Genomic DNA, 12,867 nt, shown 5'->3' with positions numbered 1-12,867 from the left:
CCTGGGATCGAGCCCCACATCAGGCTCTCTGCTCTGCAGGGAGCCTGCTTCCCCCTGCCTCTCTGCCTGCTTGTGATCTCTGTCAAATAAATGAATAAAATCTTAAAAAAAAAAAAAAAGAAAGAAAGAAAAGAAAAGAAAGGAAAAGAGGAGAAAAGAAACTGCCTTCCGTTCTTTAAAAAAAATATAAAAAAAAAATTAAAGGGAAAAAAAAACGCTAAAATTCGTATGGAACCAAAAGAGACCCCTGAATAGTCAAAGCAATAATGAGCAAGAAGAACAAAGTGGGAAACCTCACACTTTCTGATTTCTGAACATACTACAAAGCTACAGTAATCAAAGCAGACATACTGGGGGCGCCTGGGTGGCTCAGTGGGTTAAGCCTATGCCTTAGGTTCAGGTCATGATCTCAGGGTCCTGGGATCTAGCCCCACATCGAGTTCTCTGCTCAGCAAGGAGCCTGCTTCCCCCTCTCTCTCTGCCTGCCTCTCTGCCTACTTGTGATCTGTCAAATAAATAAATAAAATCTTAAAAAAAAAAAGCAAACAGACATACTGACCAACAGAACGGAATACAGAGCGCAGAAATAAACCCATACATTCACAGTAAACCGATCTTCAACAACGGGGTCAAGAACATACAATGGGGAAAGGACAGTCTCTTTAACAAATGATATGGGGAAAGTGAATATCCACTTGCAAAAGAATGACACTGGACCCTTAATTTATACCATATACAAAAAATCTATTCAAAATGAATTAAAGCCTGCAGCTTAAGACCTAAAATTCCTAGAAGAAAATACAGGGGAAAAGCTTCTTGACATTGGTCTTGGCAATGATTTCTTAGATGTGACACCAAAGGCACAGGAAATAAGGAAAAACATACACAGGCTCTGCAGAGCAAAGGAAATGATCAGCAAAATGATAAGGCAACACACAGAATGAGAGAAAATATCTGATAAAAAGGAAATATCCAATATATATAAAGAACTCTTAACAACTGAACAGTAAAAATATCCAATTTAAAAATGGGCAAGGGGCACCTTGGTGGCTCAGTGGGTTAAGCCTCTGCATTAAGCTCAGGTCATGATCTCAATCAGAGTCCTGGGATCTAGCCCCACATCGGGCTCTCTGCTCAGCAGGGAGCCTGCTTCCCTGTCTCTCTCCACCTGCCCCTCTGCCTACTTGTTATCTGTCAAATAAATAAAATCTTAAAAAAAAAAAAAAAATGGGCAAAAGAGGGGCACCCGGCTGGCTGTCAGTAAAGCACACACGTGACTCTTGCTCTTTTGAGTTCAAGCCCCACAACAGATATAGAGTTTACTTAAAAATAGGGAATAATAAATAGGGAACTTGGGTGGCTCAGTCAGTTAAGTCTGCCTTCGGCTCAGGTCATGATCTCCCATGTCAGGCTCTCTGCTCAGCAGGAGACTGCTTCTCCCTCATACTCTCCCTCTGTGTTCTCCCACTCTTCCCCCACACCCCTCTCTTAAATAAATAAAGTCCTAAAAAATAAAATAATAAATAAATAAATGAGAGACTGGCAAAAGATATGAATAGACATTTCTCTAAAGACAACATAAAACGGTTAACAGATATAGGAAAGGTGCTCAACATGAGTAATCACCAGGGAAATGCTGGGGCACCTGGGTGGCTCAGTCGTTAAACGTCTGCCTTCAGCTCAGGTTATGATCCCGTTGTCCTGGATTCCAGCACAACAGGCTCACTGCTTGGCAGGAAGCCTGCTTCTTCCTCTCCCACTCCCCCTGCTTGTGTTCCCTCTCTTGCTGTATCTCTGTCAAATATATAAGAATCTTTAAAAAAAAAAATCACCAGGGAAATGCAAATCAAAACCACAATACAGTATCACCTCACACCTATTAAGATGGCCATAAGAAAAAAAAAAAAAAAAAGATGTTATTGAAAACATGGAGGAAAAGAGAACCCTGGTACATTGTTGTTGTAATGGAAATTGGTATTATAAAAATCAGTACGGAAGTTCCTCAAAAAATTAAAACTAGGGAAAAAAAATTAAAACAGGACTACCGTAAGATCCAGAAATCCTACTTTTGGACATACACCCAAAAGAATAGAAATCAGGATCTTTTTTTTTTTTTTTTTAAAGATTTTATTTATTTATTTGACAGAGAGAGATCACAAGCAGGCAGAGAGGCAGGCAGAGAGACAGGAGGAAGCAGGCTCCCTGCTGAGCAGAGAGCCTGATGCGGGACTCGATCCCAGGACTCCGAGATCATGACCTGAGCCGAAGGCAGCGGCTTAACCCACTGAGCCACCCAAGCGCCCAGAAATCAGGATCTCAAAGAGGTATCTGCATCCCCATCTTCATTGTACCATTATTAACAGTAGCAACAACTTAAACATCCATCAACAGATGGATAAAGAAAAGGTGGTATACACATACAATGAAGTATTATTCAGCCTTTTTTTTTTTCTTTTTACAGTAAGCTCTAGGAGAGGCCTGGGTCTGGGCTCAGTGGGTTAAGCATCTGACTTGATTTCAACTCAGGTCATGATCTCAGGGTCATAGTAAAGAGCCCTAAGTGGGGCTCCTCACTACAGGGAGTCTGTCTCCCTCTCCCTCTCCCTCTGCTCACTTTCTCTGTCTCTCTCAAATATAATAAATAAATCTTTAAAATAGCTAGATGAATAAATGTAAAAAGTAGAAACAAACAAATGTCTATGAACTGATGACTAGATAAACAAAATGTAGCATATCTACATCATGGAATATCATTCAGCCATAAAAAAGGAATAAAGTACTGACAGATGCTATAACATGGACAAAACTTGAAAATATGATACTACCTATATAAAAGAAGCGAAGCACGGGAAGCCACATACTTTAATTCCGTTTATACGAAATGTCTAGTTTTGGTATATCCATAAAGTCAAAAGAGCAGTGGTTTCCACAGAAAAAGGAGAGGGTACCTGGCTGGCTCAGTCAATGGACCACGTGACTTCTGATAAACAGGGAACATTAAGTCCAAGCCCCAGACTGGGTAGAATTTACTTAAAAATACAATCTTAGGGGTACCTGGGTGGCTCAGCAGGCCAAGGCCCTTGCCTTCGGCTCCAGTCATGATCCCAGGGTCCTGGGATCAAGCTCCACATTAGGCTCTCTGCTCGGCAGGGGGCCTGCTTCCCACCCCCCCCAGAGCCCTCCCTGCCTCTCTGTTTACTTGTGATCTCTGTCAAATAAATAAATAAAATCTTTTTAAAAAATCTTAGAAAGGGAGGAGAGAAGGACAATGTGGGGGAGTAACTGTTTAATGAATAAGGAGTTTCTTTTTGTGTGATAAAAATGTTCCTGCAATTGGAGTGGTAGTGGCTGCACAACATTAGAAATAAAAGAAATGCCAATGAATATACTTTAAAATCATTAAAATGGTTAAAAAAATTTTAAATATTTTATTTATTTATTTGACAGAGAGAGAGGGAACCCAAGCAGGGGGAGTGGGAGAGGGAGAAGCAGGCTCTCTGCTGAGCAAGGAGCCCGATGTGGGGCTCGATCCCAGGATCCTTGGATCATGACCGGAGCCAAAGGCAGACACCTAACGACCGAGCCACCCAGGCAGCCCCAAAATGGTAAATTTTTTTTAAAGATTTCATTTATTTGAGAGAAAGAGTGCATACGCAAAGGGAGAAGAAGAGGGAAAAGCAGACTCCCCACTGAGCAGGGAGCCTGATGTGGGGCTGGATCCCAGGATACTGAAACCATGACCTGAGCTGAGGGAAGATGCTTAACCAACGGAGCCACCAAGGCACCCCAAAATGGTTAAACTTTAAGTTATTTAAATTTTATCTCATTTTCTTAAAAAGTGTCTAGCTTCCCAAGGTAAATATTTTTAAAATGGAACACTTTATATCTGGTATGATAAACTGGAAGAACATTTTATTACTTCATGGTTACACTTGTACTGTGGTTATTTATTAGTTAACAAATATAATTCAAGTCAGGCAGAAATAAATTCTCATTCTATATAGAAGTTAACATGTAGCTTTGAAATACAGGACAGATTTTCAGATAACATTTGTCTTTCTAATCATGTTTTTAGGCCAAATTGACATAGAGACATGAGAAAAGCTAATAATCAAATTTCTATCTTACTTTAATCTTCCATTTACAACAAGACAAGAATCCACGAAAAATACATTAGTAATGAGCAGTGCCCTTAGGTCTTTGTAACAAAGGAGGCAGCATAGCAGAGAGAAAATGCTATGAAGCCAGATGGCCTTAACAGGAATACTAGCCCCATCACTTGGGAAACCACTCAATCTAACCTTCCATTTCCTAATCTATAAACCTAAAATAATGACTGTGCCTAGCAACTTGTGGGGTTGTCCTGAGAATTAAATGAGATAATACTTAAGTGCTTAGTAGAGAGCCTGGCTTCCAAGCATATGGTACTCAATGTATGTTATGTATTATAATTTAACAATAGGAGCAAATATCCACCATATGCCATGAACTGCGCTAGGAGTTAATTTTCAAATATTTTATGCATTAAGAAACTAAACACAGGAATCAAGTCTGGTCCCAAATGGAGTTATGTGCAATTCCAAAGCCTACATTCTTTCTATAATCTCAAAGTGCCTATGTAAGATATTAATCTTTATCACTTTGTCATTAGTTGTCAACTGAGGGAGAAGTTAATTAAATTATCTCACATTTACTACAGAAAAGTAGAAACATAAAATGATTAAATACAATATTAATAAATACTGTTAAAAAGGGGCACCTGGGTGGCTCAGTGGGTTAAAGCCTCTGCCTTTGGCTCAGGTCATGATCCCAGGATCCTGGGATCTAGCCCCCCATCACATCTGGCTCTCTGCTCAGCAGGGAGCCTGTTTCCCTTCCTCTCTGCCTACTTGTGATCTCTGTCAAACAAATAAATAAAATTTTTTTAAAAACTGTTAAAAAAAACTGTAGAGGTGCCTCACTGACTCAGTCAATAGAGCATGTGACTTTTTTATTTTTCTTATCGATTTTATCTATTTAGGGCACCTGGGTGGCTCAGTTGATTAAGCACCTGCCTTGGGCTCTGGTCATGATCCCAGGGTCCTGGGATCAAGTCTTATGTCTCACTCCCTGCTCATCGGGGAATATGCTTCTCCCTCTGCCCCTCCCCCTCACTTGCACTCCCTTTCTCTTTCTCTCCCTCATGCTCTCTCTCTCAAATAAATAAAATCTTAAAAAAAAAAAAAAGATTTTATGTATATACTGGAGATAGAATGTGAGCAGAGAGGAAGGGGAAGAAGCACCCCCTTCCCCCTTAGCAGGGATACCAATGTGGGGGCTCAAGCCCAGGACCCTGGAATCATGACCTGAGAATAAGGTAGATACTTAAAGTGACTGAACCACACAGGCTGCCAGAGCATAAGACTCTTGATCTTGGGGGGTGGGGGGTGTAAGTGCCAGGCCCACGATGGGTGTAGAGATTACTTAAAAATAAAAAAAATTTTTAAAAGCCTTAAAAATATATACATATATACACACACATATTGTAATGATTTCTACATTGGTCAGTTTTTAAACTGATAAGAACAGATTCTACACTTGATCTTAGCCAAAAGGCCGAGAAGCGATACATTGGTCAGTTTTTTTAAAAAAGATTTTATTTGTTCACTTGACAGAGAGAGCACAAGCAGGGGCAGTGGCAGAGGGAGAGGAAGAAGCAGACTCACCACTGGGCTGGGACTCCCCCCCCCAACATGAGGCTCGATCCCAGGACCCTAAGATCATGAACTGAGCCAAAGACAGACGCTTAACCAACTGAGCCACCCAGGCGCCCCTAGTTTGGTCAATTTTAATAAATCTTTAATAACGGTATGGGAAACTCATAACTTTTTAAAAATAGGATTTGATCTATGCTTTTTCCTAATGAGTAGCAGCCTAAATTAAGAAACAGAAAAAGATTAGTACTAGATACAAAACTCAGAGTTCACAACTAAATGTAAGTGGGGAAAGGGGCGCCTGGGTGGCTCAGTGAGTTAAGCCTCTGCCTTCGGCTCAAGTAATGATCTCAGGGTCCTGGGATTGAGCCCCACATTTGGCTCTCTGCTTGGCAGGGAGCCTGCTTCCCCCCCACTCTCTATGCCTGCTTCTCTGCCTACTTGTGATCTCTGTCAAATAAATAAATAAAATCTTTTAAAAAATGTAGTGTATATTTTTAAAAAATAATATAATCCGATCATTTAAACAAAAAGTGGGAGAATTCAGGTAAAGGCCTAGACCTTGACTACCAACCTCCAAAAACATCCCTTATTGTCCTCACCCCCCTATCTAATCTTGACATACTGAATCCCTTATTCTCCTAAAGCGTAGCTATTTTTTTTTTTAAGATTTTATTTATTTATTTGACAGATGGAGATCACAAGTAGTCAGAGAGGCAGGCAAGGGGGGCGCCGGGGGAAGCAGGCTCCCCACTGAGCAGGGAGCCTGATGCAGGGCTTGATCCCAGGACGCTGAGATCATGACCTGAGCTGAAGGCAGAGGCTTAACCCACTTAGCCATCCAGGCGCCCCTAAAACGTAGCTATTTCAATCCTTGGAATCCTAAACCCTATTCCTCTCAGTCTAGAACACACTGCCCTGCCCCAAAGTCTACCATATATCTTACAAACGGCTTGCACATAAAAAAAAACAAAACAAAACAAAAAACAAAAACTGGTAAATGAATGAATATACTGTCTCAGTGTTAGTAATTTTCAAAATGCAAAAAAATGTACTTGGTAAAGTCACTTATAATTTAAAACTTAGAAATTAACTATTATAAAACTAATCACATAAAAAATAAGGCAAATTCATTGTTACAACAATATTACCCTGATATCAAAACCTGACAAAGACAACACAAGAAAAAAAGTAGACAAGTACACCTAATGCACGAAGATGTAAAAAGATGTAATGCATGAAGATGTAAAAAGAAAAAAGAAAGTATCAGCGACCCAAATACAAAAACCTATAAAAAATATTGTACAAATTTATCCCAGGAACGCAAAACTGATTCAACATACCAAAAATCAATGTAAAGACACTAAAACATTAAAGAATTAGGGGGAGGGGGCACATGGGTGGCTCAGCTGGTTAAGTGTTGAACTCCTGATTTCAGCTCAGGTCATGATCCAGGGGTCCTAGAGATTCTGTCAGGGTGACAGACCCTCTCCCTCCATGCCCTCCCCTGACATATGTGTGCATGTGTACTTTCTCTAAAATGAATAAATAAGGGGTGCCTGGGTGGCTCAGTGGGTTGGGCCGCTGCCTTCGGCTCGGGTCGTGATCTCAGGGTCCTGGGATCGAGTCCCGCGTCGGGCTCTCTGCTCGGCGGGGAGCCTGCTTCCCTTCCTCTCTCTCTGCCTGCCTCTCTACCTACTTGTGATCTCTGTCTGTCAAATAAATAAATAAAATAAAATAAAATAAAATGAATAAATAAATAAAATCTTTAAAAAAAAAAAATCTGGGGCCCACGGGTGTCTTTGTCATTGAGCATCTGCCTTCAGCTCAGGTTATGATCCCAGGGTCCAGGGATCCAGCCCTGCATCAGGCTCCCTGCTTCCAGGGGCACCCTGCTTCTCCCTTTCCTTCTGCCCCTCCCCCTGCACATGAGCTCTCTCTCTCTCTCTCAAATAAATAAAGTCTTTAATAAATAAATAAAATTTAAAAAATAAACTTTAAAAAAAAAAAGGGGGGAATAAAGAGGGGATGGAATATACCAAAATAAAGTTTTTGTACAGTGAAGGAAACCATCAACAAAATGACAAGGTGACCTACTAAACGGGAGAAGATATTTGCAAATGACATATCTAATATGGAATTACTACCCAAAATATATAAAGAATTTAATACAAGTCAACATCAAGAAAACCCAAATAAGCAGAGGACCTGAATAGATATTTTCCCAGGGAAGACATACAGGTAGCCAGGAGACATGAAAAGATGTTCAACATCACTAATCATCAGGGATAATACAAATCAAAACCACAAGATATCATATCACATACATGAAAACAGCTAAAATCAAAAACACAAGGAATAACAAGTGTTGGTGAGAAAAAAGAACCCTCATGCACTATTGTGGTAATGCAAATTGGTGGAGCCACTGAAGAAAACAATATGGAGGTTCCTCAAATAATTAAAAACAGAAATATTATATTATCCAGTAATTCCACTACTAAGTATTTACCCAATGAAAACAAAAATGCTAATTCAAAAAGACATATGCGCCCCTATGTTTATACAGCATTATTTATAATAGCCAAGATATGGAAGCAACCCAAGTATCCATCAATAGATGAATGGATAAAGATGTGATACACACACTAGAGTATTATTCAACTATAAAAGAACAATGAGATTTTGCCATTTGCAACAACACAGACCCAGAGGGTATAATGCTAAGAGAAATAAGTCAAATAGAGAAAAACAAAAACCATGTAATTTCAGTCATGTGTGGGATTTAAGAAACAACGAAAAAGAGAGAAACAAAGAAACAGAATCTTAAATACGGAGAACAAACTAGTGGTTGCCAGAGGGGAGGTGGGGGACTGGGAAAATAAAGAAAATTAAGAGTACACTTGTGATAAGCACTGAGTAATGTACAGAACTGCAGAATCAGGGGCACCTGGATGGCTCAGAGGGTTAAGTATTTGACTCTTGATTTCAACACAGGTCATGATCTCAGGGGTAGTGAGACTGAGCGCCTCCTTGGGCTCCATGCTCAACAGGAAGTCTGCAAATAACTATGGAATCATTATACTGTATACTTGAAACTAATAATACTATATGCTAATTACACATCAACAAACAAAACTGGAATGAAAAAAACAAAAAACAAAAAACAAAAACAACTCAGTAATGAAAGAACATTTGACAAGGGCGCCCGCCTGGGTGGCTCAGCCTATTGAGTGAATGTATGGCGTTGGCTCAGGTCATGATGCTGGGGTCCTGGGATTGAGTCCCACAATGGGCTCCCCACTCAGCAGGGAATCTGCTTCTCCCTCTCCCTCAGCCCCTCCCCACTGCTTGTGCTCTCAAATAAATAAAATCTTTAAAAAATACATTAAAAAAAAATTTTTTAGGGGCGCCTGGGTGGCTCAGTGAGTTAAAGCCTCTGCCTTCGGCCCAGGTCATGATCTCAGGGTCCTGGGATTGAGCCCCGCATCAGGCTCTCTGCTCAGCAGGGAGCCTGCTTCCTCCTCTCTCTCTCTCTGCCTGCCTCTCTACCTACCTGTGATCTCTATCTGTCAAATAAATAAATAAAATCTTTAAAAAAAATTTTTTTTTTAAACCTGACAAAACCTAACACCCTTTCACTAAAAAAACATTCAAGAAACTAGGAATAGATGGGGCACCTGGCTGCTCAAGTGGTGGAGCATATGACTCTTGACCTCTGGATTACAGGTTTGAGCCCCATGCTGGGTGTAGAGTTTACTGAATAATAAAATCTGAAAAACCAAAAAAAGAAAAAGAAAAGAAACTAGGAATAGAAAGGACCTTCCTTTATCTGATAAAAGAGCATATAGGAGAAACTTTCAGATAAAATCATGTTTAATGGTGAACAACTGAATGCATTCCCCCTAGGACCAGCAGTAAGAGAAGGATGTCCACTCTCACCATCTCTATTCAACATCATACTGCACGTTCCTGCTAAGATAATTAGGTAAGAAGCAAAAATAATGCATTAGGATGGGGGGGGTAAAACTATCTCTCTTTACAGATGACATGATCTTGTATCAAGAAAATTCTAGAAAATTAAAGAAAAAAACTATTAAAATTTAATTCATCAAGACTGCAAGATACAAGATTAATATACAAAAACCACTGTATTTCTACATACTAACAATCAGCCATCCAAAATCAACCTAACGATTCCATTTAAAATAGCATCAAAGGGGTGCCTGGGTGGCTCAGTCGTTAAGAGGCTGCCCTTGGCTCAGGTCATGATCCCAGGGTTCTGGGATTGAGCTCCACATCAGGCTCCCTGCTGGGTGAGAAGCCTGCTTCTCCCTCTCCCACTCCCCCTGCTTGTGTTCCCTTTCTCACTGTGTCTCTCTCTGTCAAATAAATAAATATTTTTTGTTTGTTTTAAAGATTTTATCTATTTACTTGAGAAAGAGAGGCAGTAGGAGTGGCAGACAGAGGTCAGGAAGAAGCAGGCTCCCCGCTGAGCAAGGAGCCCAGCACCCCAGGAGCATGACTGGAGCTGAAGGCAGCCTGCCCAACTGATGGAGCCGCCCAGGCATCCCTGCCAAATAAATAAATAAAATCTTTAAAAAATCTTTAAAAAAAAAAAAAAAAAGAAAAAAGAAAAAATAATTCTCTCTCTTCCTCTGCCCCTCACACACCAATAAATTAAAAAATGGTTAGGATGCTAAGTATTATGCTATGTGCATTTAACCACAAGAAAACAAAAACAAAATTAAAGAATCTCACTGAAACCAGCACATAGATAGAATGGTGATTGGACTACAAATATAGTACTCTTTTAGTAAGGAGTGTGGCAATATCTTTTAAAATTTATGTGTATTAAACTTTGGCCCACAAGTCCAATTCTTGAGTAGACATTTATTATATAGCGGTCTCGCTTATTTCCATAGTTGTTCACTTTCAGCAAAAAAATATATGAATTGAAAAATGCCCATATTCAGGGGTGCCTGGGTGGCACAGTTGGTTAGGCATTGACTCTTGGGTTTCAGCTCAGGTCATGATCTCAGGGTTGCAGAATCAAGCCCCACCTAGGGCTCTGAGCTCACCAGTTTCCTTGTTCCTCTCCCTCTCCCTCCCCCTCTACCCCTCCCTACACTCGTGTTGTCTCACTCTAAAATATGTAAAATCTTAAAAGAAAAAAAAAGCATGGGGTGCCTGGGTGGCTCAGTGGGTTAAAGCCTCTGCTTCGGCTCCGGTCAGGATCCCAGGGTCCTGGGATGGAGCCCCACATCTGGCTCTCTGCTCGGCAGGGAGCCTGCTTCCTCCTCTCTCTCTCTCTGTCTCTGACTGCCTCTCTGCCTATTTGTGATTCAATCTGCCAAATAAATAAATAAAATCCTTAAAAAAAAAAAAAGCGAATGCCCATATTCATACAATAGCATAGTATCCAGGTGTAAAAAATAATTAGAGAACTAGGGCTCCTGGGTGGCTCAGTCAGTTGAGCATCTGCCTTCAGCTCAGGTCATAATCCCAGGGTCCTGGGATCAAGCCCTGCAATGGGCTCCTTGCTCAGCAGAGAGCCTGTTTCTCCCTCTCCTCCCCGCTTGTGCTCTTTCTCCCTGTGTCTCTCTCATAAATAAATACAATCTTAAAGAAAAGAATGAGAGAACTACGTCATAAAATGGAAAGATTTTTGAGGCACCTGGTTGGCTTTTGATCTCGGGGTTCTAAGTATGAGCCCTACTCTGCACATAGAGATTACTTACTTAAAAATAATTTTTAAAGAACTTATTTAGTTATCTGAAAGAGAGAGAGAGAGAGTGCAAGTGCAAAAGAGCACAAGCAGGGGGAGTAGTAGGAGCGGGAGAAGCAGGCTGCAAGGGCTCCACCCCAGTACCTTGGGATCATGACCTAAGCCAAAGGCAGACGCTTAATCAAACTGAGCCACCCAAGCTCAGTTGATTTAAAAATAAAATCTTGAAAAAAATAAATAAAGTGTAAAGATTTCAACAATTATTTAAGTGAAAAAGGTTAAATGTACATAACCTGTTACCTCTATCATAAAAAAAAGGTGGAAGGTGCCCCAGGAATTGAAGGTGCTAAATGAGCAGACAAAACAAGGTACAAGGGTACTTCGCTGATTACCATTTTATATTATGCTTTTGAGCTACACATCTATTCAAAAATCAATTCAGTTTAAAAGTAAAAAGTAATTAATCACTGTCAATTCTGTATACTTAAGAGCTTTTCCTTTAAAACTATTCAGTTCTTGTTGGGTAGGTGTGGTCACCAGCCTCCTACATGGTACCCAATGAATCCCACATTTTGGTATTCACATTCAACCCATGGTATTCCCCTCCCACATTATCTCTTCAAATCTTCCTGCTTGGTCTCTCTTGGATCACTCACCCTGGAGGAAGCCAGTACATAATTGTGAGCACCCCTATGGAGAGCCTCACCTGGCAAGGAACTGAGGCCTACTAACAAGTCAGCCAGCAGCCATATGAGCCATCTTGGACAGGGATCCTACATACAGCCTTCAGATGACTGTAGCCCAGGCTGACATCTTACCTGTCATCTCATGATAGACTCTTGAGCCAGAACCACCCAACTAAGCCACTCTAAGATTCCCTAACCCTCTGTGATATAAATGTTTATGTTTTATGTTTATAAATGTTTTAGGCTGTTAAATCTGAAGTTAATTTGTTAGACAAAATAGATAACTAATATAGAGGGAAACATTCCCTCCACAGCTCTAAGAATTTATGTTTTCAAGGGACACCTGAGTGGCTCAGTCAGTTAAGCCTCTGCCTTCGGCTTAGGTCATGATCCTGGGGTCCTAAGACTGAGCCCCATCTCAGGCTCTGCAATCAGCAGGGAGTCTGTTTCTCCCCCACTCTCTCTTTACCTCAAATAGATAAAATCTTAGAAAACAAAACAGAACAAAGCAAAACAAAACAAAACAAAACCAAACCCTGGGGCACCTGGGTGACTCAGACTATTGAGCACCTGCCCCTTCAGCTTGGGTCATCATCTCAGGGTCCTGAGATGGAGCCCCAGATCGGGCTCCATGCTCAGTGGCAAGTCTGCTTCTCCCTCTCCCCACCCCTCACACACTCTCTCTCTGTCTCAAAAAAAAACACAAAATCCTTTTTTAAATACATACATACATACACATACATACATACATACATACATACTA

General features: G+C 40.7%; 1 protein-coding gene and 1 non-coding gene across 10 annotated transcripts in view; both read right to left on the bottom strand.

The window, feature by feature from the left end:
* The window catches only part of NSD1 (nuclear receptor binding SET domain protein 1), a 154,843-nt gene that overhangs the window by 123,497 nt on the left and 18,479 nt on the right, over positions 1–12,867 (bottom strand). The gene's annotated exons all lie outside the window — the stretch shown is intronic.
* On the bottom strand, positions 5,415–5,607 carry LOC125101487 (U2 spliceosomal RNA). Its single transcript, XR_007127883.1, has one exon. It is a non-coding gene; the product is annotated as a U2 spliceosomal RNA (small nuclear RNA).

This window comes from Lutra lutra, chromosome 5, assembly GCF_902655055.1.
Source record: "Lutra lutra chromosome 5, mLutLut1.2, whole genome shotgun sequence".
Taxonomy (NCBI): Eukaryota; Metazoa; Chordata; class Mammalia; order Carnivora; family Mustelidae; genus Lutra; species Lutra lutra.
Note: the sequence above shows the minus strand (reverse complement) of the source record. Positions and strands in the feature narration are given on the sequence as shown.